The sequence below is a fragment of the Homarus americanus genome, unplaced genomic scaffold (assembly GCF_018991925.1).
Source record: "Homarus americanus isolate GMGI-L3 unplaced genomic scaffold, GMGI_Hamer_2.0 scaffold26351, whole genome shotgun sequence".
NCBI lineage: Eukaryota > Metazoa > Arthropoda > Malacostraca > Decapoda > Nephropidae > Homarus > Homarus americanus.
The window spans coordinates 6039643-6066627 of NW_024724368.1; the positions used below are offsets into that span (position 1 = coordinate 6039643).

Genomic DNA, 26985 nt, shown 5'->3' on the forward strand with positions numbered 1-26985 from the left:
ATATTACATCGTGTATTTATGTCAGGTAAAACTCATGAAATTTTATCACACACGCACAATAATTCAGCGACTAATACGGTAACAGCTGTCAGACATTCACTTAACAGTACAAGTGCAAATACTGGAGCAAGAGTTAGTGCAGCCAGGAGTAGGTGAGGCGGCGTAAGAATACCTGCAGTAATTACTTTAGACCATAAAAACTTCCAGGTATTGATTATAACTGGAGATAAGAAGAGACTCCACGATTGTGAATATTAAATGGTTGTTCAGAGAGGTGTGTGTGTGTGTGTGTGTGTGTGTGTGTGTGTGTGTGTGTGTGTGTGTGTGTGCGTGCAAGTAGCGGGGTCCAGGGCCAGGAACAATGAGACATTTTATGCTGCCATTAAATCATGGTCGGGATTCCTTGGGCGTTGTCTTCACCCTGGGAGCTGCCTCGTGTGTGTGTGTGAGAGAATCGTGAACCTCGTCCTATTAAGCTTTAAATGTATCTGCTGTTTCATTTAGAATTGACTTTTACTATCATAAACATAGCCATTTTTTTATATATAAATACATTACACTAGGCTGGGCTAAGATAAGATGGGAAGGTAGGTTAGGTTATTAATAGTACTTTTTATTTATGTTTATATAAGGATTACAAACGTGTTCGTCCATATAATATACAGACCAGATTTAGTTCTCGAAATAAACAATTGTATAGAAATTGTCGCTGGTTCTCAGTTGTCGCTCTTGTTTATCGTATTAATATTAGGGTCTTCTCATCTCCTTCACATGTGGGGGTCAGTTACACTCACATGGTAATAATAATAATTATATTGTTATTAATTATTATTATTATTGTTATTCTTATTATTATTATTCTCGGCCAATGTAAACTTGTGTCATCTACCTATGATCATGGCGCCTCCCCTGACTTAATTCTGATCCCCACACACACACACACACACACACACACACACACACACCACAACCTCTGCTGCAGGAGCTGTAAGGATCACACCGGAGACCTGCAGGTATTACCATAAACTAGATCCCCACCACGCTACGGTGTCCCTGTCCTCCTCTCCCAGGTAATACAGAATTAGTCTTACACTTTGTTGAATAAACATTTCAATGTCCCAAGCTTTATCAGGCTAATCTGCCACTATTACATTAGCATATATACCCAGTGTAGGACCGAGGCGCGGCAGTGTAGGACCGAGGCGCGGCAGAGTAGGACCGAGGCGCGGCAGTGTAGGACCGAGGCGCGGCAGAGGAATCCATTGCCTTTATCTTGTTGTTATCTCACAGCACACACGGTCACCCACCTCACTACCTGAAGTACTTCTGTCCTTCACGAGTTCTCATACAACTCTCAGGTTTATGATGTATGGTGTATAGTCTACCTGTATACATGTTATTGTTTGTATATTTTTTATTACCTCTTATTGGCAGGTGTGTTAGGTAGGTGAGTGTTGGTCAGGTGTGTGTTGAGCAGGTGTGTTAGGTAGGTGAGTGTTGGGCAGGTGTGTGTTAGGTAGGTTAGTGTTGGGCAGGTGTGTGTTGAGCAGGTGTGTATTAGGCATTTGTGTTGAGCAGGTGTGTATTGGACAGGTGCGTGTTAGGCAGGCGTGTGTTGGGCAGTTGTGTTAATTAATTATGTGTTGGGCAGGTGTGTTGAGCAGGTGTGCGTTAGGAAGTTGTATTAGGTTTGTGTGTCTTGGGCAGGTGTGCGCTGGGCAGGTGTGTGTTAGGCAGGTGTGTCTCCCTGGGTTTAGGTGTCCTGACCAGCATTACTGAATTGTTGATGTCACATTTACATAGAGTGAAGCGCCCAGTCCCTCCTCCCAACACGGTCCTCCTCCCAACACGGTCCTCCTCCCAACACGGTCCTCCTCCCAACACGGTCCTCCTCCCAACACGGTCCTCCTCCCAACACGGTCCTCCTCCCTCTGGTGTTTCTTCATGGCCGAGTTTAACACCGCCGTAACTAACCTGAGACGACACCCGGACTAAGGCCTCAGTCTAATTTAGGTCATATTAAACTCACTCTACTGAACATGACACAAACAACTAGAGCCGTGTACTGTAAGGGTAGATAATAGATTTATAGATAGATAGATATTTATTCAGAGAAGCTCACAGAGATTCAGCATGTACATAAACAGTGCAGGCAAACAATGTACCTAGATAACGTAGGCAAACAGTGGTAAACGGTAAGTTGATTCTACCAAAAGGATAGTCGAAGAAAACCATCCCTCACAACACATTCAGTATCCGCATGACTGAACCTTTTGAGAGCTGTAACACTCTTCAAAAGGCACCGGGCAAAACACACTTACAATTTAACATTAAAATAGCATATAATTACACTTAGAGTTTAACAATTGTATAATCTGGCGTCAGTACACACACACACACACACAGCAGGTAGTGGAGACATATTAAGTGCACTGTACAGGGTCGGGGGCGCCTCAGGTAACGACAGATTCTAGGGCAGTTTTTTTATTATTTATTTATGACTGGGGGTTGGCTAGAATTATACTAACATTAATTTTTTTTTTGAAAGATTCCTTCTCCCACTATGCAGGAATATTGACTCTCTTTCACTTGTCTTAGCCATTAATCAACTTTTTTTCCCACATTAACTGAATATTTGTAAAATTTTTGTCTATTCCACGAAATCTAAAAACTGTAATAAATTCTGCAACTTTTTGAAGGGGGCAAGGAGAGGGCGTAGAGTGGGAGATGGAGAGGGAAAGAGGAGAGGGAGAAGAGGAGATAAAGTGAGAACATGACAGAAAGTGAGACGAGATGAAAAAGGTAGAGCGGAGGAAAGGGAAGAAGGGGAAGGAGAGGGGGGGGGGGTGACCAGTACCATCCTCCTATGTTCAGTCTCAGAGGACACTACGGTGAGTGTTCCTCGTAACGGGAGATTCTCTACTAGATATTGTGCTTATTTAATTGACCTAACCTAACAAAATCTAACTTAACTAATGAAGTAACGTAACGTAACCTAACCTTAACTAGTTGACTTAACCTAACCTTAACTAGTTGACCTTACCTAAGTTAATCACATCTAACCTTAATTAATGAATTAACCATACTTAACTACACCTCACCTTAACTAGTTGACCTAACCGAACCTAACCTTAGCAGTGAGTTAATGAGTGAGTCAGTGAGTCAGGCAGTCAGAGATACGGCGGCCTGTAATGGATACTCTCGTAGGAACATTACAGAATCATCAGTTCCGTGCCTGCCTGCCTGCCTGCCTGCCTCAGTATCATGGCCGGTCCTTGCAAGTGATTTACGAGCCTCTGGTCTTATTACCCGTTTTGGGAATCTTGCAAAGAAAAATGAGATTATAATGGAAGGTTCCCATATGTGAGGTGTAATTACTCTCTCTCTCTCTCTCTCTCTCTCTCTCTCTCTCTCTCTCTCTCTCTCTCTCAAAATTTGCACGTTAGTATTCTTAATTTTGGATCATCTGAAGATTAGACACCCTTAGCTTATTTCACCTGAAGAATAAGTACGTAAACACAACTTAACCTACCGTACCGTACCGTACTGTACCTTACTGTACCGTATCCTAAATCCTCAAGGTGGCGTCAAGGTGGCGTATAATCAGGTGGAATAAGCTGGAGGTGTCTAGCCTTCAGGTGATTCAACTTACCATTGATGTGAAGATTATAATACCACACAAGTTTAGCGCCATTATCGCCTTTGTCTCTAATTCTCAAAGATTCTGACATTAATTTATTTCTTCCACCTGGGGGCATGAGAGAGCGTCCGACAGACATTCTTACTTAACAAAAATTTGCATAGGTTTCTAATTATTAAAAGATCCTTAAGATAAAGTTCTGCCGGATAGTGGGGGAACTGGGACGGGTATCTAACTGACTCTCTTGAATAATAACAGAGTTGGTGTCGAATTTGTACTACGACTAAAACATTGGAGTTTGTTGTTACTTAAGGGAGAAGAGTTATGTGGGGATCTTTATGGATTTTACGTCTTAATTATCAGATATTTCGTACGATATTGTTAGTCCACTTGGAGGTGTGTGAGAGGTGTTGATAAGTGGCTTGTTAAACTATATCAAAAAATGTTGTAAGTGAAACTGCCGTCGAAAGTGTACTGAGACTCTTCCTTGGATAGATGGCTACTGAGACTCTTCCTTGGATAGATGGCTACTGAGACTCTTCCTTGGATAGATGGCTTCTCTTATCGTACTGAGACTCTTCCTTGGATAGATGGCTTCTCTTACCCCTATCCTTATCATTATCCTTATACCTATTATTATCCTTATCCTCCTTATCCTTACGTGTCTTTGTTAACTCGGGTATGGAGTTATTGTAGAGTCTCGGTACAATTCCGACGACTTTTTCTTTTTATGTTTTTGCTAAAGTGAGTCAAGTTGATGCTTCTATACCAGCAGATAAAGGAGGTGGGGGGGGGGTGATAACTATGATAATAATCTTAATCCGGGTTCAGCCTGGGTAGGAAATATTGCTAATTATAGTATTTATTTCCCAGCGTAAGATACTTTCAGACTTCGTATAATATATTTGTTAAGGCAAGACTACTGTGTCGAGGGTTTATATTTCTGAATGAAACAAAGGAATCGAGGTATTAGACGCCCCAGAGAGTGGCTGGTTCTGATCGAGAGGACTGGCTGGCTGGCTGGGTGCGCCTGTGTTCCTCCAGCACCTAATCAAGTCAACTGGGAAATATCCATAAACATTCTACCTCGCTTGTACTTGTCGCGCTTTAAAAACTAGCGAACATCCTCCAGGCTTGTTGGACACGAGAGAGAACATAAAACTCTCCCCCATTTCAGCTCTTCTGACCCACCAATAATTGTGGCTGCAGGCGTGGAGCTCAGGCGAGGGTTTGGGGTGGGGGGGGAGGGGGAGATGGAGATATGGAGGGAAGGGGATGTGGAGGAAGGGGCGGGTGTGGGGGTGTGGATGAAGGCAGGGGTGTGGTAGCATGTGGAAGGGGCCAGTAGTGTGGGGGTGTGGAAGGATGTGGAGGGAGGCAATGGTGTAGGGGTGTGGAAAGCGGTTGGGGGATGTGGAAGGATGTAGAGGGAGGTGGGGGGTGTGGAAGGAGGCAGGTGTGTGGAGGAAGGGAAGGTGCGGACAGGGGTACATGGGGAGCCTCAGTCGTGTTCGCCCTCCTTGAATGCTTCGATAAATATTCACAACGGAGGTTTTAATGTGGGCGGAGTGACGGGTGTGTTGTGTCTCGCTGCTGACGCCAGGAACACCAGCCGGGACGCACCACTCTCAGAACTTACGGTGGGACGCTGCTCTCAACAATGCGCCCCGGTCAAATAGCGCCCCGGTCAAATGGCGCCCCGGTCAAATGGCGCCCCGGTCAATTGGCGCCCCGGTCAAATGGCGCCCCGGTCAAATGGCGTCCCGGTCAAATAGCGCCCCCTCCTACTCCTAATGGGCCCCAATATTGATAGCTTGGTTAGAGTGGGTTGGGTTAGGTTAGGTTAGATTGGTATCTGCAGGGATTTAGAGGCTGGCTCATCTGACCTGTGACCTGGCGCCCCAATGACCCGGATACTGTGTGTTTCTTGGGCTTCATACAGGAGAAGTTAGACCATAGGAAGATGTTCCTCCAGACGACAGGTACTGAGGTGAGGCAGTGTCATTAACTCTTGTATTAGACGGATGAATTTACCTGTGTTATGGATCATTGTCCTGAGAGGTCTTTAGTCCGAAAGTCTAACCTAACCTAACCTAACCTAACCTAACCTAACCTAACCTAACCTAACCAATCTGTTCATCTATCCTACTCTCCCTCCATCCATTCCTCTATCCCTCCATATATATTTTTTTATATGAATTATATATGAACTGTAAACATTAATATATAGTGTGAACATTCTATAATAGTTCAAACAGGCTCTATTACCTGTAAACTCTACCGAATAATATGGCTCAGAGTCTCAAAGATTTCTAAGTTATATTTTCCCTTAGATGTTATTACGACCACACATAGTTACTAAGATCATTAAATAAACGGGGTAGAAATGTCAACCAAGATGGCGTCGGTATTGCACAGAGACTCTATGTTGGCGAGAAGGAATAAAGATGAGAGAGAGAGAGAGAGAGAGAGAGAGAGATGTATTGAAGATGATTAATTGAAAGACGTGAGAAAGATGTATCAAGGAAGAGAATGAATCCTTAACAGTGACCCCGACTGCAAGAATGAACCAATGAAGAGTCGAAGATAATTGACAAAGCTGCAGTGGGAGGACAGAGGTGAGGGTTGAGGTGGAGGCTGTTGAGGTCAAGGAATATGTCAGTGAGTTATGTCTGAGGAATGAGACTCTCTGACAATAGAGATTAATTGCCTTTGAAAGTGATCGTCCAAATATAGACAGGAGGAGGTATTGGTGATTCGAATTTTATGCTTCGGTTGGTTCGGTGACTCGTTGTGAAGCGTTAAGGATTCACGTTAATTTTGCACGTTGATTTTTTTTTCTCCTAACTGGTGATGAGAGAGAGAGAGAGAGAGAGAGAGAGAGAGAGAGAGAGAGAGAGAGCTAGCTATCGTTAGTGTGTGCTTCCCCTTGACGTCATCTCCTCTCTATACGTCCAGTAAAACCTAACTTATAAGAACATTAGAGGATATATGCTGTTATAACTGTGGAATAGGAACAACTATATAATTAAGTAAGAATAGAACAAAAAGTACTAGATGTTTTTTCTCGACACGTTGGTCATCCTAACATGGCGTTGAGGTTAGTGGCGTTGATCACCTTCCCTTAATGGTTCAGCTGGGTGGTTCAGGTCTTCCGCACCAAGGAGTGACACTGGCTGGTCATGGTTAACACTCGTGCCTGTAATACTAGATGGCTGTGTCTCTCACTGCGTGTTGTCATCCTTAAAAGGTGTTGGAGGTTGATTCTCCTGTTGATGACGAGCTTAGGAGGTCTTTGCACCACACAGCGAGAGAGTGAAAGTTGATGATGGTGTTTTACATTGATGTCCCTTAACACGACGTTTAATAAGGAAAGTAATCAATTCAGAAACATTTATACAGCAACAGTGTAGTATGAGAATGTAGTAAGCACGTGCATCATCAAAAAACATTTATACCAAAACATGCATTACACACAGGTCGTCATCAGCAACGGAATACATATAACCTTTTAACAGACGGGGATGACTGCTGAAGTGCGTTCTTCATCAGGTAACATGAACCCGAGACTAACCAAGACCAACCGAAGCTTTCCCACCAGGATGTTCATGTGGCCAGAGATGCCGACTGTGATGCCAGGTCAAGAGTCAGGTACCGTGTTAACGACTCCCTTTCTTTAAGTTACTACTCCTGTTGTCTGAGGTTAAGAGATAAGTCATTACTTCGAGTACATCCCGGAGAATATTGTCAGTAGCGATTCTCATGGACTGGGGCTTCACACACACACACACACACACACACACACACACACACACACACACTCACTCACTCACTCACTCACTCACTCTGGTGGAAGAACAAACTTGCACAGGTAGTGGGTACGACGCTTCAAATTAATGCGGAAAGTGATTGAAAAATGCTTAGCAAACTTTTTTTTTCTGGGACGGTCTTCATCAGGTGTAAAAGCAGTGTTTGACAGATGCCAGTAGCGAACTATCAAAGGATCATCACGAAGCAGTTGGACAGGTTACGAGAATACACTCAAACCGCTACCCTCAACAGCTGCGGAGTTCATTCCATAATATAATGGAAACGATTTATTTTATGTCTAGAACAAATTACCTTTCAGTTCCTCAGCGATCACTTGGCGGTGAAGTGGCTGGTTGGGAGCCTGTGGGAGCTGAAGATATTGAGGCATTAGCCAGGAATGTTGTCAGTCCTCCGAGTAGTACATTCCTTGTGGCAACCTGGAGGGACACGCGACATCTTACACTGTGTCGAGAATCATAATAAAATATACTGATATCGTAGAACAGGTTACAGCCGCAGACAATGGTTCATGCGATTGCACATCACAATGCTCAATGTAATTTCCAAAAATATGACTGTGTGCCTTGCAATCAATGGAGGCAGTGATGTAATGTAACTTTTTTAGCCTGTGACAAAAAGCTGATGGAAAGATTTCCGTTAATGTCCATGATTCGTGGGTGGAGAGTGTTGACTGTTAACAACAAGCCCATTAACTTGTGGGTGGAGAGTGTTGACTGTTAACAAGCCCATTAACTTGTGGGTGGAGAGTGTTGACTGTTAACAAGCCCATTAACTTGTGGGTGGAGAGTGTTGACTGTTAACAAGCCCATTAACTTGTGGGTGGAGAGTGTTGACTGTTAACAACAAGCCCATTAACTTGTGGGTGGAGTGTGTTGACTGTTAACAAGCCCATTAACTTGTGGGTGGAGAGTGTTGACTGTTAACTGGCCCATTAACTTGTGGGTGGAGTGTGTTGACTGTTAACAAGCCCATTAACTTGTGGGTGGAGAGTGTTGACTGTTAACTGGCCCATTAACTTGTGGGTGGAGAGTGTTGACTGTTAACAACAAGCCCATTAACTTGTGGGTGGAGAGTGTTGACTGTTAACTGGTCCATTAACTTGTGGGTGGAGAGTGTTGACTGTTAACTGGCCCATTAACTTGTGGGTGGAGAGTGTTGACTGTTAACAACAAGCCCACTAACCAAGAAGTGACCCTGAGCTGCATCAGTTCTGGCTGGTCTAAATTTCTCGTTCATTCACTCGGTCAGAGCTGCTGTTCACTGAGCTGAACAAAGCAGTTTATATTATTCTTGAACTTCACGCCACACAGCTGTACAGTCAGGGATAAGAAACTCGAACTTTACAGATACAGAAAAAGTGTCACTGATAATGTTGTTGCCACCGGGGAGAACCAAACGGTGGGTAAATTCGGTAAAAAAAATATATATTTCTTTCAGGGGGTCCGATGAATTTGGAACGGAGCAATTCTGTTGTCTCGCAAGGGTTGGTAGGCGTGGTTGGGAGACATTGCCTATCTCTTATGGTCGGCTTAATTTAGTTATTTAATTCAAAATATAAGATTAGTTCGTTACATTATGATGGTGAATAACACTATGCCTCCTGAGCCTTTATCAAAAGCCTTTATTCATGGTGTCTTTCTGTTTCGCACAAGAATTGTAAAGAAACTTTTTTTTTTACCGAGTGTACCACGAATTGACCACCACGTGTCCAACCTAACCTAACCTTTACCTAACCTCCCCAGGTCGAGTTAGGGTGTTTAATTTTAGGTGATCCCATGGAAGAGACAAGTAAGAATTATACCTTCTACCTTGAGGAAACTTGAGTGTATTGGTGCATGTTACCTCGGTGAAAGTCTTAACCAAAATCCATAAAGCAATATAATGATCATCCATGCAATCAGTGTGACCCTTGACAAAAACTGGCCTGGTTACCCAAGCTGAATATCCGGCCCCCTGGAGCTACACTGCTGGGTTTTCACCACTCGGCTGATACGTGCAGAGAGTTTACCTTTAAGAGCCCTTTTGACATCACTAGTGTAATGGTGATATTATGATCTTCGAATTTTCTGACTTTAAACTATAATTCGTACACTTACAATGGCATAATCACAATGTGGGTATATTTTAAATTTCCTCTAAGTTTACTATCCAAGGTAATCGAATTTACTGTATAATATAAATGTAAAAATAAAATAAAATAAAATAATAAATAAATAATGAAGTGATAATCGTGGTAACATTCTGATATGTTCTTATTACCATCATGTTATGTGTACTATTCCAGATGATACGAAATGTTACATAATAATTCCTTGAGATACATGTACAGTATATATCAGGTGCCACTAAGAGAGTTTAGGCTAAATAAAGAGTTTTATTATCAGTATCAATAATATTAATCCAGGTCTGTCTCTAGGTGAGTCAGTCAGTCAAGCTCGTCATTCATGGAGCTGCTGAGGCAGCTAGTACGTCAAATTCTTGGTGTTTCTTCAGTTTCATCATGACACAGGTGAAAGTGCAGTAGAGTGACACCAACAGGTAACATCTTAAAAGCTTCCACACACTCACACATTAACGTGGATATTAAAAATAAAATTAGTTACGTCTTCTCTCAGTATGACCTTTAAAGCAGAGTGGCGCAGCGGAAGCGTGCTGGGCCCATAACCCAGAGGTCCGTGGATCGAAACCACGCTCTGCTATCCTCATTTTATCCAAGTCCTGATCGTAAAAACGGATTTTTTTTTCATAAAATATTCTAAAACAGGTACACCTCCTGTGATGAAATTTGGGAGGTGGTGTCGGGAAAAACAGGTCAAAGGTCAAAGCTGCAGGAGGTTATCCTGGCCGGACTTGGGTATGTGCCCCGAGTTACAGTTGTGGACAAAGAGAATTCAGTAGGGAGGGAGAGTAAGCTGCGTCTGCCTCATAATTAAACGAAAAAATCAATTTGTGATGTGGGTAGAAAACCGCAGACTTTTAATCGCCACTTCTAATGGACGTGCCAAGTCTCTACCTACTACTACAACTTTGCTGTCACTTGGAATCGAGTATAACGATCAACTAGCTATGATACAATGAAATGAGTTATAAAGGATGTCACCTTCATTGGTAAGAGCTTGTCTGCCTATATATGCAGCCGGGCTCAGTCGAAGGTATTGACACCTTCTTGTGCGGCGCTCCTCCAAGCGTTACGGTGTGAAATGATTGTCTCCAAGGTGAGTGGGTCGATTTGGCACTTTTTCAGGTTTATCTTAAGACTATCCTTATACCTTTGCCCACCAGCGTTAAGTTTACTATTCGTTAGGTGATTGTAACGTAGCTGCTTTGGCAGTCTACTGTTGTCCATGCGGGTAACATGGCCAGCGTAGTTGTTCATGGATAATGGTTGCCTCGATGCTCCTACAGTTAGTGTCAGCGAGAATACTAGCATTTGTTCTCTTGTCTTCCAGCGGACTCGGAGGATGGAACATAGACTATGCTGGTGAAAGTTTTCAATTGCCTTGAGGTGCCTCCTTTATGTGACCTATGTCTCTCTGCCATAAAGCAGGGCGGGGAGGACCACTGCTCGATATACGTGCAACTTTGTATATAATTTCAGCTCCCTACAGCTGAAGACATGGGTACTGAGTCTGACAAAAGTCTTCAGATGTACATCTGAGTCAATGTTGAATCTCTTCTTCCTTGTCTGCAGTGATGGACAGGTGGGGGCCGAGATACTGACAGTGGGAAACATAGTGAGTGTAGTACCGTTAAGCTGGATGGATGGTGGAGGTGTAGCCTAACTAGGGGCAGGCTGAAAGAAAAACTGAGTCTTATGTGCATTCACCTCAAGGCCAAAGTGTGCATACGCGTCTGTGTAGGTGTTCAAGATCTCCTGTTGGTCATGTTCAGTGTGAGGGACAAGGGTGAGGTCATCTGCATACTGAAGCTGAGTAATGGAAGCTGCCGACACCTTTGTTCCTGCCTGAAGTCGTCTTATGTTGAAAAAGACCCTTCATCTGGTACTCGATGTCCACCCCGCCGGCTAAATTGGCATTGGCGCAAGTAAGGAAGGCAGTCAAGAAAATGGAAAAGAGATTTGGTGCCAGTACACATCCTTGTTTTCCTCCCGTTTGGATGGGGAAGAATTCAGATTGGGTGCCGTTGTGCAGGAAACTGCCGTTCGTGCCATCATGGAGTTGCCTCACAATGGCGATGAATTTGGGTGGGCAGCCAAAACGGCCGAGGGTCTCCCATAGGGCTTCCCTGTCGACCGAGTCGATGACCTTGGTTAGGTCGATGATGAAGGTCATGTACAGGTCACAGTGCTATTCTCTGCACTTTTCCTGTATCTGGCGGGCAGCAAAGATCACGTCAGTGGGGCCACGTGATGGTCTGACTGGTCTCCCTTGTTCTTATTAATATTGACGATGGAGGCGTTTTTAAGGGCTTGGGAATTTCCTCATTTTCCCATATATTCTCGAGGTGTGAGTTTTGACAACTGGTAAGCAAAGGTCCTCCTGATTTATACACCTTCATCCATGGATGAAGGATAGCTCAGGTGGGTCAGCTAGATGCTGAGGGACCTGCTGGGGAGTCTGGACACCCACAACGGTGTTAAAACCTCTTTTGGAGGCTTGTTGCCTTGGCCATTTTAGGACAACGTGAGGAAAGAGCTTGGTACTGACGAGCCAATGATCAGATCCGCAGTGGTTTGAGCAAAACATGACTTGGGTGATGAGGACATCTCGGCGATCTCCTTCTCAGACAATGATTTATTCAATGAGATGCCAGTGTTTCGATCGTGGGTGTTGCCACGAAGCCTTGAACATGTCGGCCTTCCTAAACAAGGTATTGGCGATAGTGAGGTTGTGTGCATCACAATTGCTGAGGAGGAGTAGGACGTTGGGATTGCACTTTCCTAGTCCATTTCTCCCTATAATTATCTGCCAAATGTCAGCATCTCTGTCAACTCTGGCATCGAAGTCACCTAGGAGCACACTCTTATCGTCTTTGGGGATAAAGGTTAGCACTCTGTCGAGGTCGGCGTAAAAGGCCTCATTGATGTCATCTTCTACACCCAGTCTTAGGGCATGTACACTGATGAAGCAGGCATGCTGTGAGTGATTTAGTTGGACTAGGAGTGTAATGAGGCGCTCGTTGAACTCGTCAGACATTTCAGTTAGCCTATTGAGGATGCATTGGCGGATGGCAAACCAACTCCATAAATGCAGTTTCTCTCTGCGGCAGGCTTACCCGACCAGAAAAAGGTATAACCAGACCCCCGTTCTGTGAGTACACCCTCGTCTGCGAGCCGCGACTCTCTAATGACTGCAATGTCGATGTTATATCTAGCCAGCTCTTTTGCCACAGGAGCGGTTCTTCTTTCAGGAGGCTCATTTTATTTTTAATTTTCGTATTTCTTTATGGTACTTAATAATAATAATAATAATAAATCGTAAACAAAATTGTTAATAGAAATAAAATAAAATAAAATTATAATGATAATAATATTTACAGTAATAATAATAATAATAATAAATTTTTTTATTATTATTATTATTATTATTATTATTATTATTATTATTATTATTATTATTATTAGTGTTAATATTATTATCATTATTATTTTATTTAAATTTTTTTTTTATTATTAACAATTTTATTTACTACGATTTATTATTATTATTACTAATATTATTATTATTAAGTGCCATAAAAAATACGAAAATAAAAAAATAAAATAAAGTTGTGTTGTGTTGTCAATAGAAAGAGAAACAATTGAGACCCTGCAATTGTGTGTAAATGAAGCAGAAAGTCAGATCAGCAACCTGGGACTTGGTCACAATTTTTGTGATGCCATATGGCAGCAGGGTCTACCATTAGACAACACATTATGCTTCCAATATCTTCCCAGGCGGTAGTACCTCCCTGTTTGGTAGCTGCCTACTACCTACTACTTGGAGCTGCCTAAAGATTCTCAAGAACAGTGGCTTTGCCAACGCCAAACAGCAAGGCAACATTGTCACACCCAGATAGGCCATGCATTGCCAGAAGCTGTGGGGCAATCTTGGTGTGTGTCGTTGCTGTTGCTGCTACATCAATCATGGCTCTGTCTGGACGAGTGGCTCCCATGGTCAATTGGCAGCTGAGGCCAAGTTTGTGGAGGAGGAGCCCGAAGACGTCTGTATCATCACATAATACATTTATGCTTGTGGCCCCATTTTCTGCAAGGTTCGCCATTTGTTGTACGATGATAACGTCTGCCTCTTCGTGGTAAGTTGTTAAATCACTCCTCCGCCGAAGGACAACACCACTGACTTGTACGGGTATTGGATATGTACCGGTTATGATTAGCTTGGTCTTGTTCTAAAGTCCTCTTCTGATCAATTCTTCACAGACTATGTTGATGAGCTGGACTTTATTACCAGCTACCGTCAGGACTGTTTTCTGCGGTGGCAGAGAACTCTGTGGATTGAGGCGATGGTGCTGAATGACATGTTGACCAGCTCGTGTCGATCTTGTCGAAATCTTAATGCTGTAGTTCATGTAGCGGTCTAAGATGACGAATACATCATTGTCCACGTAGTCCTGGGTAGTTCCCTTGTAGGGCCAGTGCACACACCACAGAATGGCACATCCATCAATGATGAGGATTTGTGTATCCGGTGATAGACGGACGGAAACCAACTCTTGGAATTTCTTCTTGAGTGTCGACTTTGAACTGGCAATGAGCATACCTCGGGACTCTGTGAACATGGGTGTTGGAAGAGGAGCTAGCTCGTACTTGAGGACAGTTGTTAGTTCTACGTCCCTCGCTTGGTGTAGACCCAACAATCTGTAGTAGATGAGATTAATGTCATACACATCTTTGCCTGATACTCTCATGGACTTCTTCTTGATTTTCATTGTGATGAATTTCTTCGAAAGTGGACCATGGACCCCTGATGGCAAGGAGTTATCAAAAGACACCATCTGTGCTTTGCCTCAGTCAACAGCTTGTGAACATTCACGGATTCAGGACCAACCTTTCCAGTGACGATGATCATGACACCACAAAGAGTGATCATTCCTTCCTAACAGACTACATCATGTTATTACAGGTTTCCGTAGTGTAGTGGTTATCACGTGCGCCTCACACGCGCAAGGTCCCCGGTTCGATCCCGGGCGGAAACACGATTATCCATTTTATGAAAGTTAAAAATCATCACATTATGTAGTGTAACGAGATCTGTTTAGCACTGTGAACATTTTCCTGTGTTTGTTTTGTAGAGCCAGTGTGTTTATGCTTGTACAGACTGTGTTTGTTTAATATTTTAACACGAACTATGATATTTGTTTGTTCACAATACAAGTCATCTATTTAGTCATAAGTTACTACTACTTTGCTGTCACTCGGAATCGATTATGACGATCATCCAGCTATGATACAATGATGTGAGTTATTAAGGATGTCACCTTCGTTGGTGAGTTCCGAGCTGACTAAAGAGGCCGATACGGGAACCTTCAGGGTCGATCACAGATGTTGCACATGTGAGGGGCTACATCTAGTGCGGGAGGGGCGGCGGCAGCGTCTTTCTGGCGTTGGCGCTTGTCTGCCTCGTTATGCAGTCGGGCTAACTCGAAATTATTGACACCTTCTTGGGTGGTGATCCTCCAAGCGTTACGGTGTGGAGTAATCTTCTCCCAGGTGAGGGGCTAACACACACACACACACACACACACCTACCTCTCCCTCCCTCACACTAACATACAATTTACATATAAAATCTTTGTTGTTATTATTTCTCCAAAGAAAGACACACATAAATAATAATACCAACAGACAAATTTACCACCACAACAAGGACCAGTCAACACCACCTGCCCAACACAGTTAATAGTGAAGCAACACCAGTCAAAACATTTCTCCCTTTTATTATTATGAATTTTCCCATCATTATACAGGATGGTCGTTATCAGGAGCAAAAATAACTCACTCTATTATTTCGTTGTTAATCTCTCTCTTTGAATGTTGTTGACATGTTGGATCCCCTTGAGAGTAAACACCCTACTTTATTTCACTTGAATAAAAATCCTCGCCATTATCGGGGGAGGTTACGTTAGAATAGTGTTAGATCTACGGTAGTTTAATCATGAGGTGAAATAAGGTAGGGTGTCTAATCTTCAGGTAATCACAGATATTTCCTGTTTTGGTGTTCCTCTTCCACAACAAGATCCCTAAATCTAACATATTTACCTCTGGTTCCTTACACAACGCAGCAACATCCACCTACACCAAGTAAACAAACTAAAAAATCTAAGCCATGATCTATTTTCTGTTTTTAGAACCAAATGAAAATTCAGGAACATTTTAGATGTATTTAAGAAGCAGAGTGGCGCAGTGGAAGCGTGCTGGGCCCATAACCCAGAGGTCCGTGGATCGAAACCACGCTCTGCTATATTCGACTCATTTTTGTGTCGGTGTCTGTGGGAAGGAGTGATGTGGTTAACTGACAAGGCGGTGTAACACTGGATCAGAATGCTGGAGACTGAACCAAGGACACGACAGGGAATTAGTTTGTGTGAAAAGTCGCACTGATGACGAACATATTTAAGGTTAATTCATTCACCAAATTATACCCAGAGATCGAGCCGGTACACCCAGTGGTCACTACACTAAATGACTCTAAACCAGTGATCACTATACTCACCACCTACACCTTGGGATCACTACACTCACCACCTACACCTTGGGATCACTACACTCACCTCCCACACCCAGTGGTCACGACACTTAATATATCACACCAAATGGTCGATACTTTTACCAGCCCACACTCAAAGGTCACTATACACCTGCCTACACTTAATTACCCAAACCCAACCATCGCTACACTTACCTACACCCACCTGTGTTAATACTACCGCCTTATACCCAAACGTATGTCTCACAGTAACCAATATTGGGATCACCAAAAGAATTACCACCAGCATATTTCACCTGATGATTAAACACCTTAACGCTAACTTAACTAAATTAAAAAAAATGGACGATCAAAATTAAATACACGAACCAATCTACAGACTATGTGCTTGTTTTTTCTACAAACAGCGTCTTAGTTATTATACTGGACTTTATTTCCGGTTACCGTCAGGAGTGATTTCTGTGGTGACAGAGGACTCTGTGGATTCAGGCGATGGTGCTAAATGTTATGTTGACCAGCTCGTGTAGATCTTGTCGCACTCTTAATACGGTCGAAGATGACGAATACATAAGTCTGTTTAGTTCGCCGGAGAATGAAGGAGCAGACATTGTCCACGTAGTCCTGGATAGTTCCCTTGTATGGCCAGTGCACACACCACATAATGGCACATCCATCAATGATGAGCATTTGTGTATCCGGTGATAGACGGACGGAAACCAACTCTTGGAATTTCTTCTTGAGTGTCGACTTTGAACTGGCAATGAGCATACCTCGGGACTCTGTGAACATGGGTGTTGGAAGAGGAGCTAGCTCGTACTTGAGGACAGTTGTTAGTTCTACGTCCCTCGCTTGGTGTAGACCCAACAATCTGTAGTAGATGAGATTAATGTCATACACATCTTTGCCTGATACTCTCATGGACTTCTTCTTGATTTTCATTGTGATGAATTTCTTCGAAACTGGACCATGGACCCCTGATGGCAAGGAGTTATCAAAAGACACCATCTGTGCTTTGCCTCAGTCAACAGCTTGGTGAACATTCACGGATTCAGGACCAACCTTTCCAGTGACGATGATCATGACACCACAAAGAGTGATCATTCCTTCCTAACAGACTACATCATGTTATTACAGGTTTCCGTAGTGTAGTGGTTATCACGTGCGCCTCACACGCGCAAGGTCCCCGGTTCGATCCCGGGCGGAAACACTATTATCCATTTTATGAAAGTTAAAAATCATCACATTATGTAGTGTAACGAGATCTGTTTAGCACTGTGAACATTTTCCTGTGTTTGTTTTGTAGAGCCAGTGTGTTTATGTACAGACTGTGTTTGTTTAATATTTTAACACGAACTATGATATTTGTTTGTTCACAATACAAGTCATCTATTTAGTCATAAGTTACTACTACTTTGCTGTCACTCGGAATCGATTATGACGATCATCAGCTAGATACAATGATGTGAGTTATTAAGGATGTCACCTTCGTTGGTGAGTTCGAGCTGACTAAAGAGGCCGATACGGGACCTTCAGGGTCGATCACAGATGTTGCACATGTGAGGGGCTACATCTAGTGCGGGAGGGGCGGCGGCAGCGTCTTTCTGGCGTTGGCGCTTGTCTGCCTCGTTATGCAGTCGGGCTAACTCGAAATTATTGACACCTTCTTGGGTGGTGATCCTCCAAGCGTTACGGTGTGGAGTAATCTTCTCCCAGGTGAGGGGCACACACACACACACACACACACACACACACACACACACACACACACACCTACCTCTCCCTCCCTCACACTAACATACAATTTACATATAAAATGTTTGTTGTTATTATTTCACCAAAGAAAGACACATAAATAATAATGCCAACAGACAAATTTACCACCACAACAAGGACCAGTCACCACCACCTGCCCAACACAGTTAATAGTGAAGCAACACCAGTCAAAACATTTCTTCCTTTTATTATTATGAATTTTCCCATCATTATACAGGATGGTCGTTATCAGGAGCAAAAATAACTCACTCTATTATTTCGTTGTTAATCTCTCTCTTTGGATGTTGTTGACATGTTGGATCACCTGAAGATTAAACACCCTACTTTATTTCACTTGAATAAAAATCCTCGCCATTATCGGGGGAGGTTACGTTAGAATAGTGTTAGATCTACGGTAGTTTAATCATGAGGTGAAATAAGGTAGGGTGTCTAATCTTCAGGTAATCACAGATATTTCCTGTTTTGGTGTTCCTCTTCCACAACAAGATCCCTTAATCTAACTTATTTACCTCTGGTTCCTTATACAACGCAGCAACATCCACCAGCACCAAGTACACAAACTAAAAAATCTAAGCCATGATCTATTTTCTGTTTTTAGAACCAAATAAAAATTAGGAAATATTTTGTCTATACTTAAGAAGCAGAGTGGCGCAGTGGAAGCGTGCTGGGCCCATAACCCAGAGGTCCGTGGATCGAAACCACGCTCTGCTATATTCGACTCATTTTTGTGTCGGTGTCTGTGGGAAGGAGTGACGTGGTTAACTGACAAGGCGGTGTAACACTGGATCAGAATGCTGTAGACTGAACCAAGGACACGACAGGGAATTAGTTTGTGTGAAAAGTCGCACTGATGACGAACATATTTAAGGTTAATTCATTCACCAAATTATACCCAGAGATCGAGCCGGTACACCCAGTGGTCACTACACTAAATGACTCTAAACCAGTGATCACTACACTCACCACCTACACCTTGGGATCACTACACTCACCACCTACACCTTGGGATCATTACTCATCATCTGCACCTTGGGATCACTACACTCACCTCCTACACCCAGTGGTCACGACACTTAATATATCACACCAAATGGTCGATACTTTTACCAGCCCACACTCAAAGGTCAATATACACCTGCCTACACTTAATTACCCAAACCCAGCCATCGCTACACTTACTTACACCCACCTGTGTTAATGCTACCGCCTTATACCCAAACGTATGTCTCACAGTAACCAATATTGGGATCACCAAAAGAATTAGCACAAGCATATTTCACCTGATGATTAAACACCTTAACGCTAACTTAATTAAATTAAAAAAAATGGACGATCAAAATTAAATACACGAACCAATCTACAGACTATGTGCTTGTTTTTTCTACAAACAGCGTCTTAGTTATTATACTGGACTTCATTTCCGGTTACCGTCAGGAGTGATTTCTGTGGTGACAGAGAACTCTGTGGATTCAGGCGATGGTGCTAAATGTTATGTTGACCAGCTCGTGTAGATCTTGTCGCACTCTTAATACGGTCGAAGATGACGAATACATAAGTCTGTTTAGTTCGCCGGAGAATGAAGGAGCAGACATTGTCCACGTAGTCCTGGATAGTTCCCTTGTATGGCCAGTGCACACACCACATAATGGCACATCCATCAATGATGAGCATTTGTGTATCCGGTGATAGACGGACGGAAACCAACTCTTGGAATTTCTTCTTGAGTGTCGACTTTGAACTGGCAATGAGCATACCTCGGGACTCTGTGAACATGGGTGTTGGAAGAGGAGCTAGCTCGTACTTGAGGACAGTTGTTAGTTCTACGTCCCTCGCTTGGTGTAGACCCAACAATCTGTAGTAGATGAGATTAATGTCATACACATCTTTGCCTGATACTCTCATGGACTTCTTGATTTTCATTGTGATGAATTTCTTCGAAAGTGGACCATGGACCCCTGATGGCAAGGAGTTATCAAAAGACACCATCTGTGCTTTGCGTCAGTCAACTGCTTGGTGAACATTCACGGATTCAAGACCAACCTTTCCAGTGACGATGATCATGACATCACAAAGAGTGATCATTCCTTCCTAACAGACTACATCATGTTATTACAGGTTTCCGTAGTGTAGTGGTTATCACGTGCGCCTCACACGCGCAAGGTCCCCGGTTCGATCCCGGGCGGAAACACGATTATCCATTTTATGAAAGTTAAAAATCATCACATTATGTAGTGTAACGAGATCTGTTTAGCACTGTGAACATTTTCCTGTGTTTGTTTTGTAGAGCCAGTGTGTTTATGCTTGTACAGACTGTGTTTGTTTAATATTTTAACACGAACTATGATATTTGTTTGTTCACAATACAAGTCATCTATTTAGTCATAAGTTACTACTACTTTCCTGTCACTCGGAATCGATTATGACGATCATCCAGCTATGATACAATGATGTGAGTTATTAAGGATGTCATCTTCGTTGTTGAGTTCCGAGCTGACTAAAGAGGCCGATACGGAACCTTCATGGTCGATCACAGATGTTGCACATGTGAGGGGCTACATCTAGTGCAGGAGGGGCGGCGACAGCGTTGGCGCTTGTCTGCCTCGTTATGCAGTCGGGCTAACTCGAAATTATTGACACCTTCTTGGGGTGGTGATCCTCCAAGCGTTACGGTGTGGAGTAATCTTCTCCCAGGTGAGGGGCTAACACACACACACACACACACCTACCTCTCCCTCCCTCACACTAACATACAATTTACATATAAAATCTTTGTTGTTATTATTTCACCAAAGAAAGACACACAAATAATAATAATACCAACACACAAATTTACCACCACAACAAGGACCAGTCACCACCACCTGCCCAACACAGTTAATAGTGAAGCAACACCAGTCAAAACATTTCTTCCTTTTATTATTATGAATTTTCCCATCATTATACAGGATGGTCGTTATCAGGAGCAAAAATAACTCACTCTATTATTTCATTGTTAATCTCTCTCTTTGAATGTTGTTGACATGTTGGATCCCCTTGAGAGTAAACACCCTACTTTATTTCACTTGAATAAAAATCCTCGCCATTATCGGGGGAGGTTACGTTAGAATAGTGTTAGATCTACGGTAGTTTAATCATGAGGTGAAATAAGGTAGGGTGTCTAATCTTCAGGTAATCACAGATATTTCCTGTTTTGGTGTTCCTCTTCCACAACAAGATCCCTAAATCTAACTTATTTACCTCTGGTTCCTTACACAACGCAGCAACATCCACCTACACCAAGTACACAAACTAAAAAATCTAAGCCATGATCTATTTTCTGTTTTTAGAACCAAATGAAAATTCAGGAACATTTTAGATGTATTTAAGAAGCAGAGTGGCGCAGTGGAAGCGTGCTGGGCCCATAACCCAGAGGTCCGTGGATCGAAACCACGCTCTGCTATATTCGACTCATTTTTGTGTCGGTGTCTGTGGGAAGGAGTGACGTGGTTAACTGACAAGGCGGTGTAACACTGGATCAGAATGCTGGAGACTGAACCAAGGACACGACAGGGAATTAGTTTGTGTGAAAAGTCGCACTGATGACGAACATATTTAAGGTTAATTCATTCACCAAATTATACCCAGAGATCGAGCCGGTACACCCAGTGGTCACTACACTAAATGACTCTAAACCAGTGACTCACTCACTACTCACCACCTACACCTTGGGATCACTACACCTTGGGATCACTACTCATCATCTACACCTTGGGATCACTACACTCACCACCTACACCTTGGGATCACTACACTCACCTCCCACACCCAGTGGTCACGACACTTAATATATCACACCAAATGGTCGATACTTTTACCAGCCCACACTCAAAGGTCACTATACACCTGCCTACACTTAATTACCCAAACCCAACCATCGCTACACTTACCTACACCCACCTGTGTTAATACTACCGCCTTATACCCAAACGTATGTCTCACAGTAACCAATATTGGGATCACCAAAAGAATTACAAGCATATTTCACCTGATGATTAAACACCTTAACGCTAACTTAATTAAATTAAAAAAAATGGACGATCAAAATTAAATACACGAACCAATCTACAGACTATGTGCTTGTTTTTTCTACAAACAGCGTCTTAGTTATTATACTGGACTTCATTTCCGGTTACCGTCAGGAGTGATTTCTGTGGTGACAGAGAACTCTGTGGATTCAGGCGATGGTGCTAAATGTTATGTTGACCAGCTCGTGTAGATCTTGTCGCACTCTTAATACGGTCGAAGATGACGAATACATAAGTCTGTTTAGTTCGCCGGAGAATGAAGGAGCAGACATTGTCCACGTAGTCCTGGATAGTTCCCTTGTATGGCCAGTGCACACACCACATAATGGCACATCCATCAATGATGAGCATTTGTGTATCCGGTGATAGACGGACGGAAACCAACTCTTGGAATTTCTTCTTGAGTGTCGACTTTGAACTGGCAATGAGCATACCTCGGGACTCTGTGAACATGGGTGTTGGAAGAGGAGCTAGCTCGTACTTGAGGACAGTTGTTAGTTCTACGTCCCTCGCTTGGTGTAGACCCAACAATCTGTAGTAGATGAGATTAATGTCATACACATCTTTGCCTGATACTCTCATGGACTTCTTGATTTTCATTGTGATGAATTTCTTCGAAAGTGGACCATGGACCCCTGATGGCAAGGAGTTATCAAAAGACACCATCTGTGCTTTGCCTCAGTCAACAGCTTGGTGAACATTCACGGATTCAAGACCAACCTTTCCAGTGACGATGATCATGACATCACAAAGAGTGATCATTCCTTCCTAACAGACTACATCATGTTATTACAGGTTTCCGTAGTGTAGTGGTTATCACGTGCGCCTCACACGCGCAAGGTCCCCGGTTCGATCCCGGGCGGAAACACGATTATCCATTTTATGAAAGTTAAAAATCATCACATTATGTAGTGTAACGAGATCTGTTTAGCACTGTGAACATTTTCCTGTGTTTGTTTTGTAGAGCCAGTGTGTTTATGCTTGTACAGACTGTGTTTGTTTAATATTTTAACACGAACTATGATATTTGTTTGTTCACAATACAAGTCATCTATTTAGTCATAAGTTACTACTACTTTCCTGTCACTCGGAATCGATTATGACGATCATCCAGCTATGATACAATGATGTGAGTTATTAAGGATGTCACCTTCGTTGGTGAGTTCAGAGCTGACTAAAGAGGCCGATACGGGACCTTCAGGGTCGATTACAGATGTTGCACATGTGAGGGGCTACATCTAGTGCGGGAGGGGCGGCGGCAGCGTCTTTTTGGCGTTGGCGCTTGTCTGCCTCGTTATGCAGTCGGGCTAACTCGAAATTATTGACACCTTCTTGGGTGGTGATCTTCCAAGCGTTACCGTGTGGAGTAATCTCCCAGGTGAGCGACACACACACACACACACACACACACACACACACACACACACACACACCTACCTCTCCCTCCCTCACACTAACATACAATTTACATATAAAATCTTTGTTGTTATTATTTCACCAAAGAAAGACACATAAATAATAATGCCAACAGACAAATTTACCACCACAACAAGGACCAGTCACCACCACCTGCCCAACACAGTTAATAGTGAAGCAACACCAGTCAAAACATTTCTTCCTTTTATTATTATGAATTTTCCCATCATTATACAGGATGGTCGTTATCAGGAGCAAAAATAACTCGCTCTATTATTTCGTTGTTAATCTCTCTCTTTGGATGTTGTTGACATGTTGGATCACCTGAAGATTAAACACCCTACTTTATTTCACTTGAATAAAAATCCTCGCCATTATTGGGGGAGGTTACGTTAGAATAGTGTTAGATCTACGGTAGTTTAATCATGAGGTGAAATAAGGTAGGGTGTCTAATCTTCAGGTAATCCCAGATATTTCCTGTTTTGGTGTTCCTCTTCCACAACAAGATCCCTTAATCTAACTTATTTACCTCTGGTTCCTTACACAACACAGCATCGTCCACCTACACCAAGTAAACAAACTAAAATATCTAAGCCATGATCTATTTTCTGTTTTTAGAACCAAATGAAAATTCAGGAACATTTTGTGAGTATTTAAGAAGCAGAGTGGCGCAGTGGAAGCGTGCTGGGCCCATAACCCAGAGGTCCGTGGATCGAAACCACGCTCTGCTATATTCGACTCATTTTTGTGTCGGTGTCTGTGGGAAGGAGTGACGTGGTTAACTGGCAAGGCGGTGTAACACTGGATCAGAATGCTGGAGACTGAACCGGTGACATGACTCTCCACCTTATGATCTCTACACTAACCACCTACACCTTGGCATCACTACACTCACCACCTGCACCTTGTGATCTCTACACTCACCACCTGCACCTTGTGATCAGTAGTGACACCAGAGTTTGTTGTAATCTCCCCGTAAGTCATTGTGGGGTTTGTCATAGCGTATTTTGAGAATTTACGTACCCGTTTATATGAAACCAGGCTTTGTCCGTGAAACATCTCGTGTCCAGCACTGTGGCATTGTTGTGTGTGAACTTTGTTCAACCAACGGCATTAGTGAACACGCTTGTTTGTGTCCAACGGGAGCAGGTCTTGCACTACCCTTACTCTCTATGAACGTTACTTTAAACGTTTGACAGCCCTGTGAACGGCTGGTGTCACTACTGACCGCCGCCCGGTTCTTGGTCTGTCTCTCACACTTCCTGTGTCACGAAAACGTTTCACCAGTTCATAAACAGTAGCCTTACATGGTGTCGGGCTATCGGGGAATCTCCTTCTAAAGATTTCAACACACTGTTGATAAGATTTGCACTCAAAGTACGCCTCCAACAGAGCGACCCTCTGTGCTCGCTTAAGACTCACACTAATGTCCCTCTACCCGCTCATGCGCGAAGTCACGTGATCGGTACATGACTCGGTAATCTTCTGCGATGTTGCCAGCATGTGCCGCGTGAAACCATGGGTGGCTATCGTTAGCCATTAAACTACTATAAATTGCCAAACTTTGAGTAAGGGGACTTTTGGGACACCCTGTATTAAGGAGTGCTTTTACTTTTCATTTTGTTGTTCCGACATAATTTGTTATGAAAAATAGTATTATTAGATATACACCCACCATATAAATGGCCCAGAAGTATATGCCACATAATGCCAAGAGTATGTGTTGAACCACTGTAGACATGTATAAGGTAATTACCAAGAGAGGTTAGGTTATGTCGGGTTAGCGTTTGGGCGTTTAATCACCACGTGAAAAAACTGGGGTGTCTATTCTTCAGGTAATACTAAAAATATTTAAAATAAAATCAGATGAAACAGTGGCCCCGTGCTGTGATTAATGGCATTGGCTACCTTAGTGGAGTACAGCATTATATGTATCCGAGTTCTGTAATACCAGGTGAACCACAGTAATTCGCTCGTCTCATGTTCCTGGAATACCCTCACTCTTCATCCGTGTGCAAATGTTGGAAAACTTCGGCGTAACTCTTCAGGGAATGGTAACCCAGTCAGTAGGTTCCGTCTGACAGGGCAGATGAGAGAACTTTAAGTGCCCCGAGTGAGGGCACCTGTGCAGAGCGCTATACACTTGTTGTAATTGCCTTTTTTTTAGGTCAGGAAGCAATCATCTGTGGACAGTGATGGGTGGCAGGTGAGGTGGTAACTATAGGGGGGGGGGTGTTAGGTCAGCGTTTGGGACAAGGATTTAAGGTGTTGTCACCAGGTGATTTTCAGTTTAGAGAATGACGAAGGTGAATGATTGTGTCACATCCATTTATTATCTGATCAGCTGGTAGGTTAAGGCATTATGGTGAATGTTTTGATAGAAAGTTGTTGGAAAAGGTTTATGAATCATTTCATATCTACTGACAAGTTTCATACCAAGTTTATCATTGGAGATAAAATGATACATGGCCATTGAATAATTATTATAGGATTAAAACGTAAATAATTAAATCTAGAATGTCGTCCTGTGACAAAATGGAAAGAGGTTCATCAGACAACATATACCTGTGTGTCCTTATAGGTTACACAAGGTTCAGCCTAATTGATAAGGTTTTATATTGTACTGTATATCTTTACCTCTATTTTATTTGTCAACAGAACTATTGTATCCTGAATGTAGTTACGAAATTACAGCATTTTTGTTGTCTTGTCGTATATAAATGAGTGGAGTTTGATCTCGGTAAACATGATAAGTAAGTGTGTGGCTGCTGAATATATCCAGGGTTGAGATAACTGGTGGTCCAGGCGTCGCCACCACCCAGGACGGAGCCAGAAGGAGCGATGGTCGGCCCTGAGCCAAGGTGCTGTGGCTTGTTACACACACATCTCAAAATGGCAAACAGGTCGTTAAATTATCTTCCCTGAGTTTGTTAACGTCTGAGTTTACATAAGTCGCTCTTTTATGGTCGTGGCTCCGAGATCCAGCATTCACACGTCGCCCGCTTGATGAGTCGCAACTCTGAGGTAATCATGGAAGATGTTTTTGTTGTTGTGTGAAACGAATGTTTGCCTCGTGGCCGCAGGCTGGGAGGAGTGTTAACAGCCGCTGTAAACCTGGCTTTACATGCTTACCCAGCCGAGAAACTGGTCGTTCCGTGTACAAGAAACCGATTTAATGTTGTCGGATGGTTAGGTTAATGCGGGCCGTCCCGGGGGTACCTTAACGACGATGCAAAACAGGAGAAAATCATTGTCGTTGTGTTGCACGAAGCTCTCACTCGCGGGATGACCATTACCACACTGCAGACACCACGCTCTCGCCCCTCCCTCAAGTGCTCTTGTTGGGGCTCATAGATCATATTCTGTCGCCTTTTTCCGAAAGTCCCACAACCCCAGGGGCTGTTTTACGTGCCGACGTCCTCACCATCACAAACTTTGTCCATAATTATAAATTTTAAAAGTTCCGGTCAGACCTGAACTAAACCTGACATGAATTTTTATTACCAGAATCCAGTCCAGATCCTTATACCCTCGCCCACTGCTGCAGTAATAAAGAGATTAATTAAATATTCATCCGGCACACAGCACCACCAGT

The 26985-nt window shown here is 43.0% G+C and overlaps 9 non-coding genes across 9 annotated transcripts; all 9 read left to right on the forward strand.

Moving 5' to 3' along the window:
* Window positions 1-10098: 10098 nt before the first annotated feature.
* On the forward strand, window positions 10099-10170 carry Trnam-cau. Its single transcript has one exon. It is a non-coding gene; the product is annotated as a tRNA-Met (tRNA).
* A 4383-nt stretch (window positions 10171-14553) lies between these two features.
* Trnav-cac lies at window positions 14554-14626 on the forward strand. The gene has a single exon. It is a non-coding gene; the product is annotated as a tRNA-Val (tRNA).
* A 1193-nt stretch (window positions 14627-15819) lies between these two features.
* Window positions 15820-15891, forward strand: Trnam-cau. The gene has a single exon. It is a non-coding gene; the product is annotated as a tRNA-Met (tRNA).
* A 1380-nt stretch (window positions 15892-17271) lies between these two features.
* On the forward strand, window positions 17272-17344 carry Trnav-cac. Its single transcript has one exon. It is a non-coding gene; the product is annotated as a tRNA-Val (tRNA).
* Window positions 17345-18549: 1205 nt separating this feature from the next.
* Trnam-cau lies at window positions 18550-18621 on the forward strand. The gene has a single exon. It is a non-coding gene; the product is annotated as a tRNA-Met (tRNA).
* Window positions 18622-20025: 1404 nt separating this feature from the next.
* Trnav-cac lies at window positions 20026-20098 on the forward strand. The gene has a single exon. It is a non-coding gene; the product is annotated as a tRNA-Val (tRNA).
* A 1179-nt stretch (window positions 20099-21277) lies between these two features.
* Window positions 21278-21349, forward strand: Trnam-cau. Its single transcript has one exon. It is a non-coding gene; the product is annotated as a tRNA-Met (tRNA).
* A 1420-nt stretch (window positions 21350-22769) lies between these two features.
* On the forward strand, window positions 22770-22842 carry Trnav-cac. Its single transcript has one exon. It is a non-coding gene; the product is annotated as a tRNA-Val (tRNA).
* Window positions 22843-24049: 1207 nt separating this feature from the next.
* Window positions 24050-24121, forward strand: Trnam-cau. The gene has a single exon. It is a non-coding gene; the product is annotated as a tRNA-Met (tRNA).
* Window positions 24122-26985: the final 2864 nt, after the last annotated feature.